Source organism: Capsicum annuum, chromosome 4, assembly GCF_002878395.1.
Source record: "Capsicum annuum cultivar UCD-10X-F1 chromosome 4, UCD10Xv1.1, whole genome shotgun sequence".
In the NCBI taxonomy this organism is placed as follows: domain Eukaryota; kingdom Viridiplantae; phylum Streptophyta; class Magnoliopsida; order Solanales; family Solanaceae; genus Capsicum; species Capsicum annuum.
Genome location: NC_061114.1, coordinates 52333090 through 52347766, shown reverse-complemented (window position 1 = coordinate 52347766; position 14677 = coordinate 52333090).

Below are 14677 nucleotides of genomic sequence, written 5' to 3'. Positions count from 1 at the left end.
CTTTTATCAGCTTTGAGCCATAGTGAGCTTCTCCTACATAAATATCACTTTCTCCATAGAGTCCTTGATCATATTAATCCCCTAAGGCCTTACCTCAAACATGTCAAACCACCTAATTAAGGATCTACATTATTGACTATAGGGCCTCAAAAAAAAAGCCATGTCATTACTAGAGTGGTAGTAGTTGCCATAGTAAAATTCATTCAACGTTAAGTTTCATCCCATTAATCCCCAAAGTCCATCATACAAGCCTAGAGCATATGCACAAGTAGTTAAATAATTCACTCAGATTGATCATCTGTCTATGGGTAGAAGGCCGTGCTTAGTTCCAATCTAGATCCCAACTCAGACTGACACTATTCCCAAAAATTAGAGATAAATTTAGTACCCTAATAAGACACAATTTACACCGGTACCCTATGTAATCTTACAATTTCTTCACATATATCTTGGCTAACTTAGCTGCATTATAACAATCGTCACTGGAATAAAGTGATTTGACTTAGTTAATCAACCAATAATACCTAAATAGGATCGCATTTTCTCAGTTTTTTTCATAAGGCCACCTACAAAATCCATCATTACTTTTTGCCACTTCCACTTTAAAATAGGCATCCACTGAAAAGTACCACCAAGATTCCTATGTTTGTATTTGACTTGCAAGCAATTTTGATACTTAGCCATAATATCATGATGTCATACTTCATACTTCACTACTAATGATATTTTCGTAAGTCGTTATGCATCTTTTTATAACCTAGATATATGAAATATTTGGAACTATGATCCTCGACTAAAATGGTGGAACTTGAGTTACCCACCCTGGGAATACACGGTCGACCTCTAATTCTTAAGGACCCTTCATCATCTATAATAGACTCTTTTACATTCCCTTATAATACTATTTTGTTGAGATTGTTCAGTTTCTTATCCTGAAGCTATCGTCACTTAATCGGATCATGAAAAATGGACCTAACCTCTACATGTGGCAACACCTCATCTTTTCTAGTTTCCTTTAATCTTAGCACATTATTAGCAAAAGACCTTATGTATCTTTGGGTCGCTTAAGTGAATCCCACTAGTGTTATATCATATTTTTACCAAAAATTTCTATCATCTTTGCCTCCATTCCCATACTATTTTGAGATCATAAAGAGATTAAGAAGTGGAAAATCATCCATTGAAGCTAAGGTAACATAGCTTTATACTCCGTGGTTATTTCCCATTAACTTTATAGTTAATTTATATCCTATTTCATGGTAAATTCTTAGGATTAGGTCCTAAAATTCCTAAAATTAAAGGGTTGATTGGAGACCCAATTTGTGCTCCATTTGTATTCTGCTTTTTAGAACATATTCCTCGTAACATAAGGATCCTCATGATACACTCAAATTATATCGCATTTGTAGGCCACGCAGTTCCATTCTTGACTAGAATTTTGTCAAAAAATGTAGTATAGAAATATGGATCTCATTTTACTCCTAATAATGTGTAGATTACTATTTTTATAGCATGGTGCATTTTGGGATCATGGAGAAAAGTTAAATAATATGTGGATAATTCAATGACTTACAGTTTGGCACCAAGGTGGGGTTCTATCTACTATTTTTCATGAGGTAGTGTATTATATATGTTGAATATTAGATAGGGATGTTAGGACATGATTATGGGTAGAACACCATGACATAGCCTAAGTAATGAGTTAGAGGGTTAGAATGATGACTCGACCCTTAACAAGAAATGCTTATTAAACTTCAAAAATCCTATTACCCTTGGTTACTCACATAATAGACATGGTTAAGGCTAATTAGATTTTAGGTGAGTGTTTTACCCTTCTGAAGGGTGTGGTTTAGTCTATTGACTTTTAGATACTTATAATTGTATTGTTTGGATACTGTGATGGCATTGCATTGGTTTGGTGATAGTACTATTCAAATTAAAAACATTCTTTTACTACTTTTGTTCCTAAAAAAAATATTTCCATTTTTCACTTTTAAAGTAAATATTTTCACAATAGGAATTTTACCACTTTAATGAATAATGCATGAGCTTTTGAGACTAAATTGATATTTTAGTGATTTGACTGAGATAGATTCTGATCCATGGTTTTTGTATTGCTAGTTACTTTAATCAAGAGAAATTTTAACCCTTTTTACACTTTTATGATAATTTAGTTTCAAAATTTACCTCACCCAATGGATTTATAGATTTACACTCTTTAGCCATGATTTGAGTCCATGCATTTATTATATACATCTCTTTATTATTGGATAGAGTGATGATAATCATTATTATTGTAAATCCTGGATCAAGACCAACTCGGTGTATTCTGGTACGCCTGAACCTCCAGGGGACCCTTCATCCATGAGTCATTGTGTCAGAGAAGAAAGGTGACCCTATGTCTTTCCTTTGCGATGGTTATATTATGGCACTTGGATTGGTTATGGCATTAATTATTTACTTTGCATTCATTCTTGCATATGCATTGCCTATCATTGGTATGTTATTTGATTCCTATATCTATCAGCCTTATGGGGGTTACATATGAATAGGTTATGAGTGTTGTTTGCTATGTGTTTTGTACTGATTGAGCCCTCTGAGTTATGGGGCACAATGTAGGTATTATTTATCCAGACTGGTTATTTACTCTATTGTTATTATTATTATAGTTAGTTCATGGCAAGTTTGTTTTGGACTGTTATAGAGATTTGAGGTATGAGTCTAAATTTTTTCTCCTATATTAATTTTATATTAGATAATAATCTCATGTTTAGATATTTGGATTAAGGACCCTAATTATGCAAACATTGGTTTCCTACTTGATTAGGATGCCTTGATATGCTAGATTGACTACCTTCGGTCATACCCTTTGAGTTATTCTTGTCCACCTATATGTATATAGATATATCTTGCTATAATATTACTGTATATCCTTTTCTTACTTCTTTTATTCATGTTGTATATCCATTCCTTTTCCTTGTATACTATTATATGTCCTTCTTCTACCCTTTGTTTGTAAATTGGCCAGTGATATATGGTATAGTTGTAGTGCCAGAGTACGACTCGAATACGGTAGTTTATTCCGTTGCCTCCCTAGTTTTGCAATGTTAGATTCTTTGATATTTGGTTATAGTTTAGATTCCTTCTTGCATGTTATTTATATTTGCATTATCTTTGGAACCCAATAAGCAGTTGTGTATGAAGTACCACATGTTGGTACTCATACTATACTTATACAGCCTGTAGATCATAGTACGATTTCTCACCATTATTGTGTCTATCGTACGAAGCATCTATGAATTAGATATATTGGATAAGATCCTTGAATTCAGAGTATTACTATTCTCCCTTATATAGACTAGACTAATCTCTAGGTTATATTCAAAGATGGGTTATACCAATATATTTAATTACTATTTTATTTTGTATTATTGTTTCATTAAAAGATCTTATATTGATTCCACAGAATTTTGGGACTGTCTTATATACATATGTCTTTTATTACATCATTTTTCATTTCTTCTTTTATTTCACGTAATAGTTTATTACTAGTAGTTCTCGACTACAGGTTGACTTATCTACTGATGGGTTATAGTAGGTGTCATCATGACTTGAGAAATTGGGTCATGACATAGTATATGCACATACTCATGCTACCATATTTCTTTTTGATAAATAAAATTAGTGAAACCTAAGGAGAGACACTTGGGTGAATGAAACCTTTTTCTAACAACTCTTGAATCTAGTATTTCAACACTCTTAACTCAGCAGGTTCCATATGATATAGAGGAATAGAAATAGGCATAGTCCCCATCTCTAATTTTATACAAAAGTCAACTTCTTGATCTGGATGCATACCCTAAAGATCATCAAAAACACTTCCAAGAAATCACATACCACTATAATGGATGCTATAGGAGGACCTACAAATTTATTAAAACACCCCATATTTTGGTCCTTGAAAATTTCGTGACTTATGGGCTTACTGGCTAGAATACAACTATCCATATAAGTCAAAGGGTGCCATTATGGGTCATAGGACCCTAATTATAACCTGGACAGTGTGGATTGGAAAATTTTTTATTATTAATACAAAAGGCTCCTAATGAGTCGTAAAAACTTTATACGAGTCATATCGTACTTATTCAGAGCCTAACCAGTATAGTGTCCAATTGATTCTTCCTTGACTACTGTTTAACCTAACGAATTATAATGTCTGAGTATGAGTCATATGGTATGAATCATAGCCAGACCAATGTTGTTTCACCATGGGTAATGTCCAGACTATGACTGGAGGTCAAGAGTTGAAAGGTGACCCTACGAGTTCTAGGTCGCTCGTAGTGACATGGCGATAATTTTTCAATATTTTATTAAGGGCACTTTGGACATTTCCCCTCTTCCCAATCATGACCCATAACTTTAAAAACCCTTTAGGGTATTATTATCACTCTGTAATGAATCAATATAACTTCTCAACCTAGCTCAAATTCCCAAGGTCAAGAACACTTATGGTTTCTAAGAAGTTGATCAATTAGGGCTCTCAAGGGTGATTTGTCTATATAGTGGTGATATTTTCAGGCATGTTACTCTACCCCAAATCTTATTATATTAAAAGTATGTGTTTAAAATAGTTTAATTGTATAGAATATAACATTGGTTTTGACATGGCTTGGGGGTCTTTGAATGGATGATTGTTGAATTGTTTTCCCATGATTTTCATGACTTTTTCATGCTTTAAATTAAATATTTTTGAGCTAATGGAGTGTATGGGTGTGGGAATTGGAATAGGGGTCGAGGTAATCCCCCAAATTGATGTTTTGAACTTGGGAATTAATTTTGAACAATTGTATTTCCTTAACATACTTTTCAAATGGATTTGAACTATGGAATTGTCACTTGGTTTAACTTACACATCAATACTATTGTATTACATAAATGGTTAAACAATGAACATGGATTTTAAAGGTCTTGTTGCCTATGTTCTGGATTTAATGAACAAAGAAAGTTGAGGCATTCAACAAATTTGATTTGATAAAGTACAGGAGATCGATGAATTCTTCCAACTAGATTTAACGAACAAAGAGGGTCTAGGTATTCCCCAAAGTTAATGGAATTGTAATGGGAATAATATAACCTTACATGCTAAATAGTATAATGATACCTGTGGTGTGCTTTAATGTATAATTCCTTGTTTAGAGAATGGGTTATGTGAAACTTATTTTAATTAGTCTTAATAGGGGTTATGTATATAAGACGTAAAGGTGTGGGTCTCGATTGACTTATACTGGAAACTCACATTTGCCGACGTGAGGGTTGGTTAAAATAACTATGTGTATAGTTCACACTATTGATATATTCTATATCAATGATTAATATAGGGTTGAGTCATTCGCTAGTATTTTTTTATACCTCTAGTTCATGTGGATAACATGTACTTGGGCCTTTTCAGCAAGGGGAGATCAAACCATATAGCACGTGGGTGCCAGTTATGACGTTGAGCTAATTAATCTAGGATAATGTTTTACTATCATGCTAAACCTTGTTCCATATCCCAACATCTATTATATATAATGTATGAATATATGTGAATATGTACAGTGAGTTTGAATTGACATTATTTTACCCTTACCCTGAGTTACATACCAATACTCACCCCCTATCCGTCTACTAATATTGTATCCCCGTGTAATGTAGAGTCTGAAGGAACTTCTACTTTTACTGCATAGTGATAGGTGATCTTAGAGTTGATCATTGTGGTGAAGTTTTGAGCTCTCATTCTCTATAAGAATTGACCAGTCCATTTGTTTTCATCCATAAAGTAGAATTAAAGACTTCACATTTATATTACCATTTTCTTTGTCAGGGTCGGGGGTATGTCCTAATGTAGGATGTTTTCTGGTATAGAAATTTGTGGATATTATTAGGGATTGGGTATTCATGTTTACACTTTAATATGTCTTTGAACTTATTACTATCTATCTTTGTATATGTTAAAAAATCATCAATTTAGTTATGTATTATTACATGTTTGACTAGGCAACAAGGGTAGTCTTCGGTCCTTAGTAGCCTTAAGATACCCATCATGGATAGGCCCTAGTTTGAGTCGTGACAAAGTTGTATCGTAGCCTAAGTTTGGTGTCATTGGGTATCCATAAAGTTATTTCAAGTAGATTCTCTTTCATGGGTGTGTAGCGCGCCACTCTTATGAGGGAGGGGCTATGAGACATTTTGGAATTTTTTTATTTCTGGCACTCTAATTTCAAGATATAGAGTGGAAGGTCTCGAAACTTCTCTATTATCTATTTGTTCAAAGTTAAGATCATGCCTCTTCCCCCCTAAAGATCTGATGCTCATGGAACTTCTTCTATCCCATCTGGGGATAATCAAAATGGAACTGTCCTACTTATGGAGTTCAAACCTGGTCTAGGGCTCCAACTCCTGATTGTACTACCCCGAGTGTAGTTGTACTGATCCCTACTAGTCTTCCTCGAGCTGATGATAATCGTGCCCCACCGCCCCCAAGAGACATTTCTAGTGATGAGTTTTGTCAATCTATTTATTTGTTGAACCAGTCGGGTCCTATTCGTACTGCTGTGAGTTCTTTCGAGGTTACTCGAGTCAGATAGTTTATGAGATTCTATCCTCCAACCTTAAATGGATCTAAGGTTTAGGAGGATCCTCAAGGATTCATAGACTAGATAAGGAAGATCTTTCGAGTTATGCATACTTCAGACTCTGAGGGTGTGGAATTCACCGCATATTAGTTGAAGGATGTGGCATATTAGTTGTATGAGGAGTGGGATCAGTCTAAGGGTGATGATTAAAGTTGGCACTATGGGATGAGTTTTTGGGTGCCTTCCTAGATTGTTGCTTTCCTCAGGAGTTGATGGAGGCCAAAGTTAAGGAGTTTGTAAATCATAAATAGTGAAGATTGACTATGAAAGTATACGACCCCGTAAAATTCTAAAGCTTAATACAGTTCTTTAAGCGTGTCAAGGGGGTCCTATACTTAGAAAATTTTAGCTACATTCCATAATTTGCTTAATTTTGGCCTTCAAAAGTTAGTAAATTCATTTTGCCACCTTAATGTCCTTTAAGGGTCTGTATTTTTATTTATTAATGATAACGAAGGTCAATAGGTATTCCTAGACAAGTTTTGGATTTTTTGAAAACTCGTTTAGATAAAGATTGGTCACCAGTTGTGTAGACTGCTAGAGCCAAAACAACTAAGCCTCGACACGTTCATGGTATGCCACATCGGGTATAGCATCACAACCCTCGATGCACTGCGTCACTCATAGCGTCGGTACCTAATTATTTTGTCATTAAATGTATTCATTTTTAAGGGAAAAACGACAATTTTCCCAACCCTGTATAAAGTTTAAACACGGTTTTAAGCCTCATTTACACCAAAATAAACCTTTTTCTCTCAAAATCCTCTCAATAACTCGTTAGGGTTTTCAATTAGGGATCTAAGTTTAAGCAAATTTCTTTTTGAATCATCAAGAATCTTCCATCTAAGGAATGTATAGTGTTCATTCATGGACTCCTTTTGTCCATGAAGACCAAAAATCAAGTTTTAAATTATGAATTGTTATATTCATTCTATGAATTAAATTATGTACATGTGTTTCTGTCATATGAATTCCAAGATGGAACCATTATTATGTTTTATGAAATTATGCTAATATGTGTACTGAAATCATAAAATTGGATTGAATTGCGAAGTAAGGTTTTATTAAATTCCTGCTCATGCCTAAGTCTTAAATCATGCAACCTAAGTGTCTGATAAAATGTCTAGGAGAATAGAAATTATGCTTGATAGTTAGACTATGACCCAAGTAATGAATATATGTGTTCCCCTATGTTTAAAATGATTCCATGAGGATTCTTGTGTAATACAATTGCATGATGATATAATCATGACATTAAAATGATGAAGTTAAGGTAGGATCATGTGCATTCTAAGCTATATACAAGATTATGATAACCATGTGTTTCATGAAATATCCCCTACTGTCGTAATATAAATTGTTGATGTTGGCCTTGCATTCAAGAAAGTCATACTTTTGCAATTTCCTTCTATCGAGTCCAGGGGGTACTTGTACATGAAAAATAATCGTTGTGTACCTAGAGCCAGTGTCTTGTTTCATGATATCCTCAGTGAAGCCATAATCCATAGAAATCAGTCAATCATGTGACTCAGGAAATCTCAGTAAATTCAAAAATCTCAGTAGTATTCCATCTATCAACGAAACTCTATAAAATCAGTTTAGTCCAGTTCAGTTAATTATGTTCACTGTCTATTTAGATGGGAGTAGGAATTAGCACCGAGCGAACCCAAGGATGACAGCTCACCAGTTATATGAGGGTTTGATTCTTAAAAGCAATCCTTCTGTTCCTGAACTATGTAACCAGCGTAGGTTGAGAAATAATATCTGTTATATGAGGGTAGATAAGGTGGCTTAACCTATTATATGAGGGTTCCCACTTTCTTACTAGAGTTATTATATGAGGGTTACTTACAGATTGGCCTTACCAGTGGCACGATATTGAAACCTTTCTAATTAGAGTTATAGATTGAACGCTAACTCAACTATATTTTGATTATTTAGGGAATGTCAGTTAGATAACTACCTCCTACAGTTTCAGTTACAGAATTAGGACTATTAGATATATTTATTCAGTCTCATTAATAGAACTCAGATAGTTCTACAGAATTTAGGACTGTCAGATACAGTCAATTTATAATAATATGGAACTCAGCTAGTTCCATCAAAATATAGGTTGTCAGATATAGTCACTCAGTATTAGTTATATCATTTATACCATTAATCTCAGTTATATCAGTTATCAGTAACTTACGGTACTAATAATCAGTTTCAGGACTGTCTGATACAATCAATTAGACTAGTTCTCAATAATCAAAACTATTAGAAACAATCATTTGTCTATCAGTAATATATCATCAGTTTTCCCAGTATTCAGTAAACTTAGTTATCCGTATAAGTAAAACTAGATATTAGTAAATCAGTACTCAAAACTCAGTACCCGATAACAGTATGGTCTCATTTACAGTTACTTGTTGATGCATGTATTCTCACGTTGATGTTATACAGTCATTTAATACTATTCATGCATATGAAACCTTGCATCAGCCTACCTCACACGCATACCAGTACATTCAATCATACTGATGTATTTGCGTTATAGTGTTTTACTTTATGCCATAGGTTCATAAGCCACAAGCTCCACAGTATCGGTAGCATTCTAGTATCCAGTAGTCAGAGTTAACAATGAGTCCTCATCCTTCGAGGACATGATCATTACTTTATCATTTCAGTGCTTAGTTCATTTCAGTACTTGGAGTTAGTTGGGGACATGTCCCATCAACTGCTTATTCAGACAATTTAGAGGCTTTCAGACTATAGTATATTCAGATAGTTTATTTTAGTTTTGGGTATTTAATACCTGTTTAAACATTGTTTTATCCAATCGTATGTTTAAGATTTGAATCTTATCACCTTATATCTTATGTTTCCACCTTTATATATATATTATGCAGCTTTCAGGTACAGATATCAGTCATGGGGTAATTTATGGTCCTTCAGGGTCATAAGCACCGCGTAGCATTTTGGGTACCAGATTCAGGGCGTAACAAACTTGGTATCAGAGCATAAGGTTCAATAGTGTCCTAGAAAGTCTGAAAAGCTATATCTAGTAGTCTTGTACATAGATGTGTTGTGCACCACACTTATGTGCATGGGGCTATGAGATATTTTAGAAACAGCTTCCCTTCTTTCAGTATTCATGTCATGTCAGTAACTATTATTTCAAGTTGAACTCTCAGTCTAATTTGCTCTTTCCTGTCATAACGCAACATTTCTCCCAAAAGGACAAATTAAAGAAGGATCGAGAACCAGCCGGTACTTCCATCCATCAAAGCAGATTCTTGGACGAGCATGTTTTTTATGGCAAATTCAAAATTGACTCTCTTACTATATCCTATTCAATAGTAGCTAACAGCAATCAGCAGGCCATTGTCCTACCCAGGTACATGATTCGTGACCAGCAGATCAAGGTGGAAAACCATAGTAATAAAAAAAGAAAAAGAGAAAATAAAAGAGCTAGAATAGGTAGCCCCAATTTCAACCAGCCTAAGTTAGAGGGTGGTAACTGCTTTCAGTTCCACCCAAATTTTTTAGTTCATGTTCCTTCCTTGGCCAGTACTGCAGTCCTTAAATTCATAGATAAAACACCATGTCCTAAACCTCAGGGCAGTATTAGTAGTTTCCAAAGCCATCCACTTTATTAAACTTGTGGTAACTATCATAAGGGCATATGCAAAGCTGATAGTGATATGTGTTTTGGATATGGCCTGGTCCTCGAAGCCAGCATAATCATTCTTCAGCTCAGTTCGATCACCCAAATTAGCATGGTGCCTCCTTTAGTTCCATCAGTGGGCAATGCCCAAATAGATTACATGTTCTTCAGCCCCAGCAGAATTAGGAAAGTCCTTCTAATGCGGTCACTATCAATGTTGAGGCCAGACCAAGTGTTAAGGACCTTTCTTAGTCTCTGCGCTAGTGGGTTAGTCTATTATATCCTGACAGATATACAAGAACTATTCAATTATGAAAGCTCAGAAAGAGTCAGGCCTTCAGATTCCAGTAGTAGTTCCTGTATGTATAGGAAAGTAGTAAGGGAAAGATGATTCTTGACCCATCTTTATCTCAGTGTAAAGTTCTATACTTCAGTCAGTATGATGCCTTTGTATGTTTTACATCTTTGTTCCTTGAACCGAGCTTATATTCTTATGTTTTCCATGGAATCATGTACGATTCTAGTTCCCAGCATATGGAGTTCAATTTTACTCCCCTCAGCAATCCAAGGCATGACCCACGAATGCAGAAAACTCCAAACTCCAGTCATGCAACTCATGACTCATGTACATATGTCATGCTTTATAGTATACTCTTCTTCCATGACTCATGATACGCTCCTACTGATCAGTTAAATGTAGGATATATCATGTATCCACTTATTCCTCAGTTTAGACCTTTTGGGTAAATCCAAGCTATTGATATTATATTGCTCAGGCCTTAGCCATGTGTCAAGTTTAGTTAGTATCCATTTATGCTTTAGGTCCTCCTGATTTAACCCTTCAGTAAGCTTTCTTTGTGAAAATAGTGAAGTGATGAGTAGTTTTATAATAGGGAGAGGGTCAATATTTTATGTTAAGGGAAGATTGTTGAATACTTTTGTTACCAAAGGGTGTATTAATAAAGATAGGCTTGAATGTTATGTTAAGTGTGCAAGTAAAGGGCTAGCAAGAGGTAGTAATTAGAAGTTAGGAAAGAACAGAGTGAGAGTACACTTTTATATCCTCGACTTCTGTCAGTCTTCATTGCATAACTATCAAAACTCAGTTGCCATCTCAGTTACAATTTTAACATTCAGTACTCAGAATCAGTGTTTAGTCTCAAATTAAGTACATCAGTATTAGTCTAAACCATAATTATCAATCGTCAATTATTAGAACCCAGCATTTAGTTCTAGTAGGAATCCTAGTTATGGTGTCAGCTTCAGTTCAGCAATCAGATCAAAAACTCAGTTCAGTTCCAGGCTTACTTGACCATAGCATACAGTTGTCAGATACTCAGTTATTAGTATTTTAGTAACTCAGTCTATGAAATGTTTCCAAATTATGTAGGACACTAGGTCTTTCATTCGCAATTAATGTAGTTTTCATGAAATTAATGCTCATTTACCTCATGATACCCTTTCAGCCATTAACTTCTATATATAATACTCTATAGTCTCAGTCCAGCTATTCATACCAAGTATATTTCAATCTTACACGCCCAGTATTCAGCTGTCAACTATCTAGTTAATCAGATGAGTAGTATATTTATGTACTCATGTTCAGCACCCATGTGAATTTTTTTCAATAATCTTAGTTGTAGTGCAAGAGGCTTAGTCATTTCATCTTAAATGGTGTTCGCAGGACTCAGCCCATCTTACCAAACTTAGCTATGTAATGATTTAATCATTCAGCTATTTTATTTAGACAAGGCCAAGATTTTCTTATGCCCTAAAGCTGCTAGAACTATATAGAAAGTGTGTTAGAGAAAAGGCTCCAGTTGACTATAATCTTTCAACATGAGTTACTTTATAAAACCAGTAACTTATTTTAGCAGTCAGACGGATAAGTTTACATGGTTTGGGTTCTTTTCCCTTCCATTTAGACGTACTATCTGAAGTCTCATGGATATAACCATACTAAGGCGAAACAACTAAATAAACACAAGCTCAGCTCAGCTCATGTATCATTTTTCAGTTTTATATCCCTGTTATTCAGTTAAGATTTAGTTCGTAGGTTCCTTGTGCATCTCTAGCTTCCCTAGCATCTTATCCAAGTTAGTATTTTTTAAGGGACATAGTGTCCCAAGGGGGAGATAGACTATAATCCCTCAAACTTTCATAGCATGAGCATCCCATTCTCTCTTCTCGTAATTAATCTAGTTTTGATAGGGATACTTATAAGTTACCCGTCAAGTTCTAATCTCAGCCATGAGCCATGTGTTTAGTGGCTCGATTTAGTTCACAGTATTCAGTTTATGCATCACATTCCAAACTCAGTTCATGTCATCCTTTACAGACTCATCTATGTTTTCATTTTCCTATTTATTTGTATTCAATATTGGTGACTATATGTATCGTAAGATCTCTCCCATAAGGGAGTAAAGCGGTTCGGTGACAAGGAAAAGCTCAATCCTCTATATGTCTGTCCCTTCGAAAATTCTCTGTCGTGATGGCATGATAGCTCATAAACTTAAGTTTCCTTAAGATCTAGCCTCAGTTCATCCAATTTTCCCTATCTCTTTGCTCAAGAAGTGTATTGGTGATCTGACAGTTATAGTCTCTATTCAGAGCATAGATGTTTAGAATAGTCTCTCTCATGAAGAAAATCACAGTCAAAATCTTAGACTACTATATTTCCAGACAGAGGAACAAAGAAGTCACTCTAGTAAAAGTTCTTTGGCAGAATTAGTCTATTGAGGGAGCTACTTGGGAAGCAAAAGCTAACATGCATACCAAGTATCCTCACCTCTTCTCTACTAATTCAGACTCAGTTCAAGATAAAAGCTTTCCTTAAGCTTACCCTGTTTACATGTTTAGTTTTATTCCCAACTTGGTATTCAATTTCATGCTTAGAATTCTGTTATAAACGTGGTACTAAGTACAATTACATAATCAGTCATGTATCATGTCAGTTATATATTTATGCATCAGATATGCATTCTCATAATGAGAAAACCCATCTTATCAGAACACTTAGTCATGCATAAATGAATAAGTTACACATGCATCAGATATGCATTCTCAGTATGATATATTCAAATATCAGTCATGTTAGTTATGAAATCATGTTCCAGTTGTTCATGCTCAGTATATGTTTCAGTCTACTATTTCTCCCCTCTCAGTCAGTCTTATTTGAGGATGAATGTTCTCAATGGTGTGATGTTGTAAGACCCCGTAAAATTCTAAAGCTTAATACAGTCCTTTAAGCATATCAAGGGGGTCCTAGACTTAAAAATTTTTAGCAACATTGTAGAATTAGCTTAATTTTGGCCTACAAAAGTTGGAAAATTCATTTTTCCACCTTAATGTCCTTTAATGGTCCGTATTATTATTGATTCATAATAAACAAGGTCAATAGGTATTCCCAGACAATTTTCAGATTTTTTGCAAACTCGTTTAGATCAACATTGGAAGTCCAAAATAGTGGACCAATGCTATCTTGGCGCGTCACGTCACCAATCGTATTGGTCACCAGTTGTACAGACTTCCAGAGCCAAAACAACTGAGGTGCGATGTGTTTATGGTATGCCGCATTGGGTATAGCATCGCAGCCCAGATGCACCACATCACTCATAGCATCGCTGCCCAGTTATTTAGTCATTAAATGTCTGCGATTTTTAGGGAAAAGGGGTAATTTTTCCAACTCTATATAAGGCTTAAACACGGGATTAAGCCTCATTTACACAAAAATACACCTTTTTCTCTCAAAGTCCTATCAATCACACATTAGGGTTTTCAATTAGGGATACAAGTTCAAGCAAATTTATCCATGAATCATCAAGAATCTTCCATCTAAGGTATACATAGTATTCATTCATGGAATCCTTTCATCCATGAAGCCCAAGAATCAAGTTTTACAATATGAATTGTGATATTCATTCTATGAATAGAATTATATTCTTGCATTGTTGTTATATGACTTCCAAGATGGAACCTTTATTATGTTTTTATGAAATTATGCTAATATGTGGACTGAAATCATGAAATTGGGTTGAATTGCGAAGTAAGGTTGTATTAAATTCATGCTCATGGCTAAGCCTTAAATTATGCAACCTAAGTGTTTGATAAAATGCCTAGCAGAATCGAAATTATGCTTCATAGTTAGACTGTGACCCAAGTTATGAATATATGTTTTCTCCTATGTTTAAAATGATTTCCAAAAGTATTGTTATGTAATACAATTGCGTGATGATATAATCCTGATATTAAAATGATAAAGTTAAGACAGGATCAGATGCATTCTAATTTATATACAAGATTATGATAACCATGAGCTTCATGAAATATCCCCTACTGTCGTAGTATAAATTAT